Here is a 15,185-nt window from a genome sequence, read left to right on the forward strand (position 1 = left end):
ATATATACACATATGTGAAACAGCCTCTCAAAATCCAGAAAGAATAATCACCACTCCGGACTTAATGTGTCTGCTCTAAAAGCTTATAATCTAGGCCCCTGTTTTCTTATAAGCATTTTGTTAAGGTGATCATACCATTGTTGTTTTTTTGTTTCTCACTTATTTTGTCTCATGATAAAGGTCCCCCATGTTCATTCACATCGTTTCATGCTTCACAACATTGTTCCTTTTTGTAGCAGCACAGCCTTCGTTCATAAGTATACACCAAGGTTCTCCATTCTACTTCTCCGTCAGTGATCCTTCAGTCACCTGCATTCATCAGGCATCATGTAGAGGCCCAAAGTCCACAGTTCATCAACATTATCAATTTTAGATAATTTCATTGCTCCCAAGAGACAGAAAACCAATAAACACACCTTCACCAAATAGGAAATATAAACCTCCTCTTAACTCTTGTCTCTCACCCCATTATTTACCTCTGCTGTTGCTGTGGTAGTGCTGATGGTTTCCTTTTGAACATAGCTCATATCATGCAATAGCAGTTTTCCCCCTGTATCCTGGACTTAAACACTCTTTGTACAAGAATCATATCTTTGAAGTAATTCTTATGAGAACTTATTCAAATTTCATATTTCTGGTGTGAGTCAGTGGGACACATAGGTCTATACAACCCCTTTCAATCTTGTTCATCTTCAATATGGTAATATTACTTCTAGACCCACTAGAGAATCACCTTCGCTCCTATTTATTACCTTACATTCGAGTTCAACCTCATTAGCTAATGGTTCACCCATCTCTAGCTTCTATGTATCTGTAAGTCCCCTATATTCTGTATTATAGGTCTCTGAATATACCTTTATGCTGGTTATAAAAGTGGAATCTACAGTATCTTTCCTTTTGTGTCTGGCTAATTTTGCTCAGCATTATGTCCTCAAGTCTCATCCATCTTGTCATGTGCTTCAGGACGTCATTTTGTCTTACTGATACATAATATTACATCATATGTATATACTAAATTTTGTTGATCCACTCATCTGTTGATGGGCATTTGGTTTGTTTCCCTCTTTTGGTGATTGTGAATAATGCTGTTATAACATCGATGCACAAATGTCTGTTTGTGTTGTTGCTTTCAGCTCTTCTGGGTATATACCAAGTAGTGCTATTGCTGGGTCATAGGGCAACTCTATATTTAGTTTCCTAAGGAACCACCAAACAGTGGCTGGCTGGGGCTTTTTGAATGTTCCCATGGAGATGTGACTCACTCGATTGTGGGTATTAACTTTTTTTTAATTAAAATTTTTTTTTACATGGGCAGGCACCAGGAATTGAACCTGGGTCTCCGGTATGACAGGCAAGAACTCTGCCACTGCACCACCATCACCTGCCCTGGGTATTAACTTTTGATTAGAGGGAGATGTGATTCCACCGATTTAGGTGGATCATGATTTAGTTTACTGGAATCCTTTAAAAGAGGAAGCATTTTGGAGAGAGCCCTTTTTTAGAGCCAGAAGAAAGTCATGGCAGAGCCACGAGGCTGAGAACCTACATAGCCAGAGACCTTTGAAGATGAAGAAGAAAAATGCCCCTGAGGGAGCTTCATGAAACAAGAAGCTTAGAGAAAAAGCTAGCAGACATGGTCACGTTGGCCATGTGCTCTTCAAGTGGAGAGAGAAACCCTGAACTCCATCGGCCTTTCTTCAGTGAAGGCAACCTCTTGTTACCTTGGATATTTTTATAGACTCGCTTTAATGGGGACATTTTCATGGTCTTAAAATTGTAAACTTGCAACTTATGAAATTCCTGTTTTAAAAGCCATTCTGTTTCTGGTATATTGCAGCCTGGCAGCTAGCAAACTAGAATACTATCTGACACAGAAGCCCAAGATCATTGGTAACCAGTCTTCAGAGAAGGTATTGTCCTGTTGATGTCTCAAATTGGACTTTTTTGTGGCTTTATCATTGTAAACTTGTAGGCTAATTAATCCACATTGTTAAAAGCCAGTCCATTTCTGGTATATTGCATTTTGTTAGCTCTAGCATACTAAAACACTGGTAGACCCAATCTTTTTTTTTTTAATTTTTTATTACTTTTTAAGTTTTTACAAAAAATGTAACAACAAACAAACACAAATATTCTTAACTTGTGATCATCCCATTCTACATATATAATCAGTAATTCACAATATCATCACATAGTTGCATATTCATAATAATGCCAGGAAGGTCCACACCCCTGGGAGTCATGTCCCACATAGACAGGGGGAAGGCAGTGAGTTTGTTTGTTGTGTTGGCTGGAAAGAGAGGCCACATCTGAGCAACAACAGAGGCTGTCTTGGGGGTGACTTTTAGGCCTAATTTTAAGTAGGCTTAACCTATCCTTTGTGGGGTTAAATTTCATTTGAACAAACCCCAAGATTTGGGGCTCAGCCTACAGATTTGGTTGTCCACATTGCTCGTGAGAATATCAAGAATTCAACTTGGGGAAGTTGAATTTTCCCCCTTTCTCACCGTTCCCAGAAGGGGACTTTGCAAATACTTTTTTATTCACTGTTCAAATCACTCTGGGATTTATCGGGGCATCACTCTGGACAAAGGAACAAAATCTCATGCCCTACTCAAGGTTCCATGTACTTATGGTGTTCAATTAAGCTGTGGTAGACCCAATCTTAACTAAGAAGTCAAAGTTAACATCACCAGTAATGAGACATGTTGACATCAAATTCCTCTATATAAGATGTGCTGAGAAGGGCACAACATAACTTCTGTGATATTCCTGTAAAAAATATATAACTTGAATTCAATCATGAGGAAACATCAGACAAAACAAAATTAACAGTCATTCTATGAACAACTGGGAAATACTCTTCACGAATGTCACGATCAAGAAAGACAAAGCCTACAGAACTGTCCCCAACTGGAGGACACAGAGGAGATATGACAACTAAATGCATAAGGGATCTTGGATGGGGCCCTGGTCCAGAAAAAGGACATTAGCGTCTGTCCTAGGTTGCAAGCTGCCAGAGTGTGATGCATCAGAAATGGAATGGCCTTTAAAAATGAGTATTTATTAAGTTGCTAGTTTACAGTTTGAAGGCTGTGAAAATGTCCAAATTAAAGCAAGGCTATAGAAATGTCCAATCAAAGGCATCCAGGGAAAGATACCTTGGTTCAAGAAGGCTGATGACATTCAGGGTTTCTCTCTCAACTGGGAATGCGTATGGTGAACGTGGCGACATCTGCCAGCTTTCTTCCCAGGCTTCTTGTTTCCTGAAGCTCCCCCAGGCGTTTTCCTTCTGCATCTCCAAAGGTCTTTGGCTGTGGGGGATCTCGTGGTTCCTGTGGTTCTGTCATGGCTCTGAAGCCTTTTCCAAAATGCCTCCTCTTTTCAAGGGTTCCAGCAAACTAATCAAGACCCACTTGGAATGGATCGAGTCACAGCTCCCTCTAATCAAAGGTTAATACCCACAATGGGCATGCCACAGCTCCATGGAGATAATCTAATTAAGCTTCCAACCTATAGTGCTGGATAGGGATTAAAGGAAACAGCTGCTTACACAAGATGGATCAGGATTAAAATGTGGCTTTTCTGGGGAGCATAATCCTTTCAAACTGGCACAGTGAGACAGTTGTTGAGATCTGAATATGCACTGTAGATGAGTTAACAGATAACATCAATATTAATTTCCTGGTTTTGATAACTTCAGTACAGTTATTGAGTTGTTAACATTTGGAGGAGGTGGGTAGAAGGTATATGGGAAATCTTTGTACTATTTTTACAACTTTATTCAAACCTTAAATTATTTCAAAATAAGTTAAAAAAAGGAAGAAAATGGTGATCATGCTGGAGATGTGTTCATGGTCACTGCTAGGGTCTTGCCTCTCCCTGGGGTTGCTAGTTGAACTCTGAAAGCATTCTGATAGATGGTAGTCAGAGACTGCACTGGCAAAACTTACATAACCCAGACCTCTCATTCACCCTTTTCTGGGCCTTTATCCCTTTCTCTTAAATCTACGTTAAAATTTAGCCACCCGAACTGTGCAAGCAGTATTCTAGCTCTGCAATACCAGGATAAGATACCGTTATCTGCTTTGTTTCCAACACCCTTTCCTGACAAAACCAGGAATTTTATTCACCTTTTGGCCTATTTTTGCTCACGATGGGCAGGCACCATACTGCGTCTCTGCTTTCAAAAGACTTCAAATGATGACTTGAATATCTAGTCTTCAGTTTGTGACAGAATAGAGCTTCGAAATTTTTTTTCCTTTTTCTTTTTATTTCTATTTCTGGAGTGATGCAAATGTTCTAAAAACAATCATGGTGATGAATATACAACCATGTGATGATACTGCGAGCCACTGATTGTATACCATGTATTGACTGTAAGTATGTGAAGATTTCTCAATAAAAATATCTTTTTTAAAAAGTCAGGATCATCAAATTTCTAGGGAGTGTAGAATTAGGAAATTCTGGACCAAGCCAGTTAGAAAGGAAAACTGAAAGAGGAAGTTTGTGATGTATAAAGAGGCCAATGACTGGCAAGGATGGGCAAGTTGGAAGAGCAACTAGGAGGTGGCATAAAATAAACCCACAGCCAAACAAGGTTATAAGGGAGGAAAACCTAAAGAAGCAAAGGAAAAGAGTTTGTGGAGAGAGGGCAGATAGGCAGAAAGAGGCAGAGTCTAGAGAAACTTAAACTCAAACATGTTCCTTGTACCCCCTAAGTTCCTAAAGTTCCAAGTCCTGAATACACTTATGCTTTAAAAAAATTTTTCGTGTGTGTGGTATCCCAAATGGGCCTCTGTCCTCTGTCTCTGTTCACACAAACATGCTATGACCCAAACAAGGAGAAAGGAGCCATGGGGAAGCTGGCGATGCCAAAGGATGAGAACCATGGCCGTCAGGTAAGGCCCATTGTAGATCATCTTACTTTGTTGTTTCTCCTTCCAACAGCTCGTCTGGATGTGGTCAGTGTAATCCTTCTCTACTGTCTTCTCTAGGTCACGCGGAGATGCTCCTCTGTAGGCTTTGTCAGTTTTTAATCTACAAAGTAAGGCACCTGCAGGTTCTGGGTTTCTCTGGAGCTGGTGTATCCCAAAGTCGATCTATAGAATAGGCTATAAGGGGGATTCGCAGTCAGCAGCTGAGTAATGACAGATATGATCACAATCACAAGAACTGGAAGTAACTGAATACATGCAGAATATGTAGTCTGAGGTTTATCTTCTTCCTCTTCTTTCTGGGTCTGCCTCCTCTCATGTGGGTGCCAATGACGGTAACCATGGGTGTCATCTGTCGCATTTGAAAACATATGAATATTTCCTGTAGGAAAATGCCCTCCAAAGAAGACATTGAATGGCTCTCCTGGAGTGATGTCAGCTTCAAAGTCCCTGTAATAATTATGAGATCTAGCTCGAGGGGCAGTGAAAGTCACCTGTTCGTCTCCATATTCATCATAGCGGAGTCTCTTGCCAGGATTGCTTAGGACTGCAAAGCCATTTCCTATTGCTTTGAAAGCATCTGTTGCTCCAGGTGCACAGTTCTTGTCAGGGTGAAATTTCAGAGCGAGTTTTTGATAAGCTTTCTTAAGCTCTTCATCACTGGCATTTCGCGAAACTCCCAGAATTTCATAGTAATTTCTGCATTTCTTGATCCTTTGCACCCTAAGCAACTGCTCCTCAGTGTAGGTGGCATTTCCTTCACCCTGCCGGGTCTGATACCGTTCATTCTCAGGTTTCTTTTCCTTCTGGGCCTTCATGCAGTTATAGCAACCACAGGAGTCATGACTCTCAGGAGGCCTGTCTTCTGGATGTTTGTTTCTTCTAACTGCATCAAAAAAGGCTTCTGTTCAGCACTCCCCATTGCCCAGAATTGCCGACATATCGGTTCCCTGTCTGCAGGTCTGCCAGGCCTCCCCCGCGCCGGAGGCTGAAAGCGTCTTCTAAATTTTTGTAGGGATGACTTGGGTCATCTGCCATCTCTTCCTAACCCAACTTACATGAAATTTTCTTCTGCTTTTTTTTTTCTTTCCTACTTTTGTACTCATTAACAGAATCTTTTGATTCTGCAGGAAATGCTTGAATCAGACAAGGCTGATGGTGTCTGGATGTTAGTGCTGGGTGGCCATGTTGGAAGCTCATTGCATAGGGTTTAAAGAGTGTTTTGGGAAAGAACCCATGTGTGCACTTACTTGGAGTGCAGGTAAATGTGAGCATCTGTGGCAGCGTGGTGGAGTAATATTATAGAAGGTTGTCGGTAAAATTCCGTGGAGATCCTCCCAGGAGAGATCCTCCCTGAAGACAAAGTCTCCATGCACGTGAGTGTGACCTAGGAAACAAGTCTTATTTCCCCAGAGAAGGGGCAATTCTGAATACCATATGATGTCAGTTGTTAGCATTTGTTTTCCATCAAAGCCCTCTTGGAGAGCAAGGAGATTTTCAGTAGAATTTTCCAAAAACAAGTACAAAATAATGCTTTCCAGGACAAAATCACTAGAGTTTAAGAAGAGAACAGACACATGAAGACTTTATTCAATGCTCTGGTCCTCTTAGAAAAAGCAAGTATAAGTTTTGCTAGCATTGAGAAAGTAATAAAGGCAGCTACACAAGTAAAAGTAATTACTACGATCAGAAGCAAAGCAGAAGGAGCAATTGGCAGAATTCCTTTGTTAAATGACAAGGTTGGATATCATGTAATGTCAGTAGCATAACATATGTAAGAACAATTATTGTTAACATTATATTATTAAATATTTTACTGTATGATTGAGTGAGATTTCTTTCAGTATATGTGAGGGGCATAAATAAAGGGAAAGTTGTTTAAGTTCAGCTTGTTTTATTTATGCAAACATATAAAGCTTCAGGGAAAATTTTTCCACATATACAACAACGACTTTGAGATACCTGTGATGGTTGAGTTCATGCGTCAGCCTGGTCAGGTGATGGTGCCCTGTTGTCTGGTCGACAAACACTGGTCTAACTGTTACTGCGAGGACATTGCATGGACTTAAATCATCAGTCAGTCGATTGCATCGATGATGTATTAGGGAGTGCGTCTCCTACAATGAGAGATGTTTAATCCAATCAGTTAAAGGCTTTTAAGGGAGAGGTGATGACTTCAGCAGTCAGAAGGAGAACTTTCATCTTTACCTCATCGAACCAGTCTCTCCTGGGAGTTCATTGAAGACCTTCATTGGAGTGCCAGCTTGCAACATGTTCTATGGAATTTGCACTCATGCATCCCTACAGTTACATGCAACAACTTTTATAAAATCTCATAATATTTACAGATATCTCCTGTTGGTTCTGTTTCCCTAGGGAACCCTGGCTAATGCAGGTACTGCTAGAACTTGATGTTCAGCAGAGAAGGCCATCACAAAGTGAATAAATGAAGTGGCTCTGAATGCCAAGCCACACATTGGTTTTGACACAGAACATAGCCGGTGTGTGTGTGTGTGTGTGTGTGTGTGTGTGTGTGTGTGTTAGTGGTGGTGGTTGATTTAATGTTGAGGAAAATCATGAAAAAAATTGTAGCTATAACTACTTGTCGCCACTAAGATTATACAAGTTCAGAAATACTGGATGGAGAAATGGGTATCAGGTAAAAGAATGACTGATTTTCCACACTAAAGTATGCTGACATTTGAAGGGAAAGATGCTCCTACACATTTTTTTTATTTAAGTGAGAAATTACATAAAATCTTTTTTTTTCATATAAGTGAAGCAGAGATCATTTCTATGATAGCTTTCTTAAGTGATATATATCAGTAACATTTTAATATCTTGACCAGCCTGAACTGACCATTTTAGGGCTGAAACATAATTTTTAATGTCGAGGATGACATATATAGGTTTCCTCATTCCAATCTGAACTGGAAATGGCTTGATTGTCAAGAATTTGACCCTTTCTCAGGAATTGTGATTTTTTTTTTACTCATCAGAGACCAAAATCAATGATGTACTTATGAGACATAGTTACAAGCCACATCCAACAGCTGTGGCAGAGCATGGAAAGATATAAGCTGTGGCAGATGCTGCTCATTGCCTACCCAACGTTATTCTTCTCTTTGACTTGGTTATACTGCCATTGATTTGTTTAGGGCAGCCCAGCCCAGCCCAGGGAATGGAGAGCAATCAATGTAGGTAGGACCATGTACATGCACACAAGTTGTGCACAATACAATTGTCATTTATCCTTACCCTGGGTCTGAGATAATTATAGTAATTCCACTCCTTTTTGTTTGCAGGTAGAGGTGGTCATATGACATTGATCTAGCAATGGGACCTCTGCAAAAGCCTATGTGTGAAAAGACAACATACTAAAAAAAATGAAGAAATGTATAGAGTTTGCATCCTTGATAACAATGCTGAGCCACTGCATCAAGCCCAAAGCAAACTGTATGGGTACTTTTTTGTTATATGAGAAAAACAAATCTTTATTTGTTTAAGGCAGTGTTATTGGTTATTCATTACTTGCAGACAAAACCCTTAATAGATATATAAATATACCGTTTCTTTAGTGGAGAAATGCTTATCCTGCCTAGATGTAGCTGCTATTAATATTTTGATGGTTTTACTCCCAGATCTTTCTGTATCTGTACATGCTATATAAAATTAGATTCATTCTATGAGGGGATATGGAAGGGGTGCCTGGTGAGCTGAAACTTAAAAACAATACTTCTGACATTGTTATGTTTTAAATGAAGAAAGCATGTTACTATGGAGTAATTTTTGTTATAATGTATGAATCATTTATCTTCCTTATTTGTTAGAAGTAAGGAAAGAAGTCTACCCTGCTCTACCAAGCTCTATAATAAGACATATTTTTTCCTTTGGCTTTGTAATCTCTTTCTTCTAATAACTCCAGAATACAAAGTGTACATGGTGGGGGTGGGGCCTCAAATTACCTAAACAGTCTAGGTACCTTCTGGGAAGAGAAATCCCAAGACGCCACTCTTTTCTTCCTGAGACTCAAGTTAGGAAACCTGTTGGGATTAACTAAGGTGCCCCAATCAAAGACCAGTCATTAGAAAAAATAACAAAGCCACCGAAATAAAATGACCATGTGTTTAGAATGGACAGAACCAATGGCTGGCCCTAAAACTAAGTTTGGGGGTATTAAAGGTAGAGGTCATAGGCCCTAGAACCTGTTCCACCCTTCCTGTTAGGAGCCAACTTCTACCAGGGTAGCACCTATTTGACTGAATTAACACTGTACAGGTTGATAGGGAGATTTTTTTTTTTAATTTTTTTAAAAAACTTTTTTTTATTAATTAAGAAAATTAACAAACAAAACATTTAGATATCATTCCATTCTACATATACAATCAGTAATTCTTAATATCATCACATAGTTGCATATTCATCATTTCTTAGTACATTTGCATTGATTTAGAAAAAGAAATAAAAGGACAACAGAAAAAGAAATAAAATGATAATAGAGAAAAAAAAGACTATATGTGCCATATCCCTTACCCCTCACTTTCATTTACCACTATTTCAAACTGAATTTATTTTAACATTTGTTTCCCCTATTATTTATTTTTATTCCATATGTTCTACTCTTCTGTTGATATAGTAGCTAAAAGGAGCATCAGACATAAGGTTTTCACATTCACAGAGTCTCATTGTGAAAGCTATATCGTTGTTCAATCATCATCAAGAAACATGGCTACTGGAACACAGCTCTACATTTTCAGGCAGTTCCCTCCAGCCTCTCCACTGCATCTTGAACAACAAGATGATATCTACTTAATGCATAAGAATAACCTCCAGGATAACCTCTCGACTCTGTTTGGAATCTCTCAGCCATTGACACTTTGTCTCATTTTACTCTTCCCGATAGGGAGATATTTTGATCAGCGAAACCCTGAGGAATGGGCTCTTGTCCTGAAAAACAATTACAGCAGAGGCAGGAATCCATACCTGGACAAGTAAAAGCAACAAGAGACTAACCATATTGAATTGGACAAGTTCACAGGGAGTGTGTTTCCTCACCATAGACAGAATTCCTCAACAATGGAGACATTGATTTGCTGTATTGCAGAGGTTTCAAATGTAAATGTCTGTAAATATCAGGCAGGGCACATACATGAGTTGGCCTTATGTAACTATTGATTGAGTCAGCTGTTGTTTGCCAGGCACTGTTCTAGGTACTTGGGAATATATCAGTGAAAATGCAACACAATAACAAAAATTCCTGTCCTCATGGAACTCAAATTCTAGGGATGGGCATTTAGATATAGTTGGCTTATATAAATGTCAAATAACCATCTCAGTGTTGGCAACAAAACAGAGAGAAGCTGGATCTGTGCCACGCACATGAGCACACGCCCTGCTGGAAGGGAGGAACCAGTCACTTCCAGTTGATAGCTGCAGGAAATATGGGCCCAGTGTTGCCAGATAGACTGAGATTTAAATGAAATTATAAATCCATACTCTGTTCAATTTCCTAATTTGAATGTAGATAATGAATTATAATTTAAAATGTGGTGGGGATGATGGTTACGTGAGATGACATTATTGGAAGAAGCTGGGTTAAGGGTACATGAGAACTCTCTGTACCAGTTAGGCAATTTCTTTTTGACAACAATTATTTCTAAATAAAAAGTTCAAAAGCAAGTATTTCAGGAACCAAAATGTATGGTCTGGACATGCCTTATAAGTTGTTAGTGATAACTTATGCTGTTGGGAGCAGGCAATTTTTTTTTAACTTTTTTATTGTATAGTATAACATATATACAAAACAAAGAAATAAAAAAGCAATAGTTTTCAAAGCACTTTTCAAAAAGTGGTTACAGGACAGATCCCAGAGTTTGTCATGGGCTGCCATACAATTCTCTCATATTTTTCCTTCTACCTGCTCCAGAATATAGGAGGCTAGAGGGCTTAAATACTTTTTTTATTTTTGCATGGGCAGGCACCAGGAATCAACCCGGGTTTCCCGCATGACATTTGAGAAATCTGCCAGCTGAGCCACTGCGGCCTGTCCTAAATACTTCTTTATTATCACAATTAACTTTTTCCCCCTCTTTTTTTGTGAACAATAACATATATACAAAAAGCTATAAATTTCAAAGCACAGCACCACAATTAGTTGTAGAACATATTTCAGACTTTGACATGGGTTACAATTCCACAGTTTTAGGTTTTTACTTCTAGCTGCTCTAAAATACTGAAGACTAAAAGAGATATCAATTTAATGATTCAGCATTCATATTCCTTTGTTAAGTCTTATCTTCTATGTATAATTCCACCATCACTCTTGATCTTTCCATACCTTTCATTGGGGTTGTTTTGGGCTATGGCAATTCTAAATTTTTGATATTGAAAGAGTCTGCCACTAATGTGGGGTAGGGAGATGAAACTATCTGATATTCTGGAGAGGCTGGGCTAGGTTTCAGGACTTATCTGGACCAGGAACCCATCTGGAGGTTGTAGGTTTCTGGTAAGTTACGCTAGTGCCTGGAACCCTTGTGGAATCTTATATATTGCCCTAGGTGTTCTTTAGGATTGACCGGGATGGTCCTGGTTGGGGGTTGGCAGGTTATGATAGGTAAACCTTGCTTGCGTAACAGCAACCTCCAGAGTAGTTTCTCAACTCTATATGAACTCTCTCTGCCACTGATACTTTATTAATTACACTTCTTTCCCCCCATTTGGTCAGGATATAATTGTTGAACCCACTGTGCCAGATCTGGATTCATCCCTGGGGGTCCTCGCCTATGTTGCTGGAGAGACTTTCACCCCTGGATGGCATGTCCCACACAGGGGGGAGGGCAATGATTTCACTTGCAGAGTTGGACTTAGAGAGACTGAGGCCACATCTGAGCAATGACAGAGGTCCTCCAGAAGTAACTCTTAGGTATGCCTAAGAGTTTCTCTGCTACCTACGTAAGCTTCATAAGAGTAAGCCTCATGATTGAGGGCATGGTCTATTGATTTGGGTGTCCCTAAAGTTTTCACAGATTCAGGGGATTCCCTGATGGGTAAGGTTTAATAGTTCTATAGTCTTTCTCCTGGGAGCAGGCAATTTAAAATATATATATACATTTATTGATAAAACTTAATATACAAACATACAAACATTCTTAACATGCAAACATTCCATACATGATATACAATCAATGGCTCACGATATCATCACAGAGTTATGTATTCATCACCATGATCATTTTTTTGAACATTTACAACTCTCCATCTCATTGACCACTAGTATTTCCATCTACTCAAATTATTTGAGCTTTGCGAGCTGGTAATTTTAAGAACTATATCATCCATTCATTTGCCCATTCTTCTATCCTTCCATCCATTCATTCAAAACTACTTACTGTAAACTATTACATGTTGTTCTAGGTGCTGGGATATTTCAGTGAAAAAATAGATCCAGAAACATAGTAAATGAATAAATTATATAGTATGTTAGAAAGTGATAAATGCTATGGAGAAAATAGAGCAAGTTAAGGTCGGGTGGGGAGTGCCGAATAGAGGGAGGGTGGCAATTTTAAATACTTCAGCTGATTCAGTGAGAGGGCCATCAGTGTGAGGGAGAGGGAGATACCCCCTATGCCGGAAACTATTATGGGCAGAATTTTCCCTGAATCCCACAGTGCCATGGATAACCCCATTCCCCTGTCTGGTATTGCCGTGACCCAGCTTGAAATCATTATTGCGAAGGGGGTGGTTGTCTCCAGACTTAGATGGGGACCACCGTTTATGACTTCTGTGGGATTAGTAAGACGCAGTCATGTGGCAGCCACTCATGTCACCTTCCCAAACTGCAAATCAAAGAATTTAAGTAGCTTGCTCACAGTCACCCAGAAAAACTAATAATTTTAAAGAGAAAACAGGGCGCATAGGAAGCTTTGTTTTTTCTCTAGAGATAATTCCTTCTATGTACACATGCATGCATGCACACAAATACTTGTATTTCTATATTAATAATATATTTTATACTAAACATATTTCCCTGTGTTACTAAATAGAATAATGGCTGTATAAAATGTCAATATTTGAATGCACATTATATGCTCGCTCCCTGATTGTTGTACATTTAGACACTTTCTATGATTTCATTATTATGTATAATATAGCAATGAATGCCATTGAATATAACTTTTTATATGCCTCTGTATACTTAAAGACTCCACTTTATTTTGCATCTTCTATACAGTTTCATCATTTTTTTAAAAGTATTTTCCTTAACAGAGAAAAAATTGTACCTGCTCATAAAATCTATGGTTGCAAATTTAAAATATTATCATGCAAGTTTTATCCTATTTCAATCATACCTGTGCTCACTCCCTCTAGTGGTTTAAGCTATTTAAAATATTCACTGACTGCTGGAGACCAACTGAATTTCTAGCTGTACTGCACTGATACTTAAATTTGTTCTCTCAAAGCCTTTCCTTCTTTGTCCTGAACCATCACTTCTTTTTTAATGCAGTATTTAAAGTGAGGGGGAACAACAAGGTGGTGGGATGATTTTGGGTGTGTGTGCTATTTCAATTTAACACAAAAGGAAGTGAGGCAATATAATTAATTCAGTGGAAAACTCATTGAGTGTAATGCACTAAGGTAAATAAAGCACAACCAGACTGTGTCTGTCCTCAGGGAGCTAACGATCTCCGTGGGGCTGTGTTATGAACCCTCTTTTTTCTCTTCCGTGTGGCACTGAGCTTCAGCAGCACCGGTAGGTGTCTGGGGTCTGGTGTGGTCCTGCACTGGCCTCTGTGGTCATAGATTTTAGTTGTTAGCTTCTGTCCTCACTGGCAAGCTCTGAGATTCTAGTCCCCCAGTCCATTCTCCTCCACAGCTGAGTGCTTTCACCACAACCACGAGGTCCCATTGAATCTTCTGGACTTCTCTCAGTACTTCCTTATCCTTCTGTTGGAAAGGTAATGAAAGCATGGGAAATTTCCCATTGCTTTATTATGCCATTCCAGGGCCCATAGGAAGCTTTGTAGGGGGGCTGTGCCAGCCTACCTTGGCTTCATTTCCACTTTTCTACTGCCTGAAGATTCAGCCTTGATGGGTGCAGGCACCTAATCGTCTTTTGCCTCTCTCGAGATTTCCTCCCCTCCGCAACTCTGAGGACCCAATCCAGGTAAGGGGTGGGGAACTGCACGGCCTTTCTGTCAAGGATTTTGTACTGAAGGGCTCCAAATCATAGTATCTACCCCCCTAGGGCCATTGTTCTAGTTTGCTAGCTGCCAGAATGCAATATACCAGAAACAGAATGATTTTTAAAAAGGCGAATTTAATAAGTTGCTAGTTTACAGCTCTAAGGCTGAGAACATGTCCCAATTAAAGCAAGTCTATAGAAATGTACAATCTAAGGCACACATGGAAAGATACCTTGGTTCAAGAAGGCCGATGAAGTTCAGGGTTTCTCTCTCTAGTGAGAAGGCACATGGGGAACGCAGTCAGGGTTTCTCTCTCAGCTGGAAGGGCACATGGTGAACACATCTGCTAGCTTTCTCTCCTGGCTTCTTGTTTCATGAAGCTCCCTGGGAGGTGTTTTCCTTCTTCATTTCTAAAGGTCGCTGGCTGATGAACTCTCTGCTTCGTAGTGCTGCAGCATTCTCTGCTCTCTCCGAATCTCCTTCATTCTTCAAAATGTTTCCTCTTTTATAGGACTCCAGAAACTTATCAAGACCCACCCAAATGGGTGAAGACATTTCGTCACCTAATCCAACTCAACCACCACTCTTGATTAAATCACACCTCCAGGGAGATGATCTAATTACAGATTCAAACATACAATACTGAATAAGGATTAGAAGAAACACGGCCTTTACAAAATGGGATTAGGATTAAAATATGGCTTTTCTAGGGTACACACATCATTTCAAACCAGAACAGCCATCTTTACACTTCTCTTCTGCTCTTTTAAAGCAGTGGTGGTCTCAAGTCTCATGGTCTAGATGGGAGAAGGCCTGAGGTAAACGTATCAGTTAATTCCTCCCTTGCCCCAGGACAAGGGGTGTCCCTACCAGGAGGAGAAGTCAGCTTTGTCACAGCAGAGGGGAGTCAGAGGCCCTGGTGGGGCGTGGAGGCACACGTGACCTCGAAGCCTTTGGGGGCTCTGCAGTGCTGAGCAGAGTCTCGACCAGGGAGTAGGAAGGGTAATAAGAGACAGAGGCCGGTGGTCCGTGGCTGGCTGTGGCAGTGATGGACACCTTAAAGGAA

The 15,185-nt window shown here is 39.9% G+C and overlaps 1 pseudogene; it reads right to left on the reverse strand.

The window, feature by feature from the left end:
• Positions 1 to 4,757: 4,757 nt before the first annotated feature.
• On the reverse strand, positions 4,758 to 5,878 carry LOC143665139 (dnaJ homolog subfamily C member 18 pseudogene; annotated as a pseudogene).
• Between the last annotated feature and the right edge of the window lie 9,307 nt (positions 5,879 to 15,185).

Source organism: Tamandua tetradactyla, chromosome 21 (genome assembly GCF_023851605.1).
Source record: "Tamandua tetradactyla isolate mTamTet1 chromosome 21, mTamTet1.pri, whole genome shotgun sequence".
Taxonomy (NCBI): domain Eukaryota; kingdom Metazoa; phylum Chordata; class Mammalia; order Pilosa; family Myrmecophagidae; genus Tamandua; species Tamandua tetradactyla.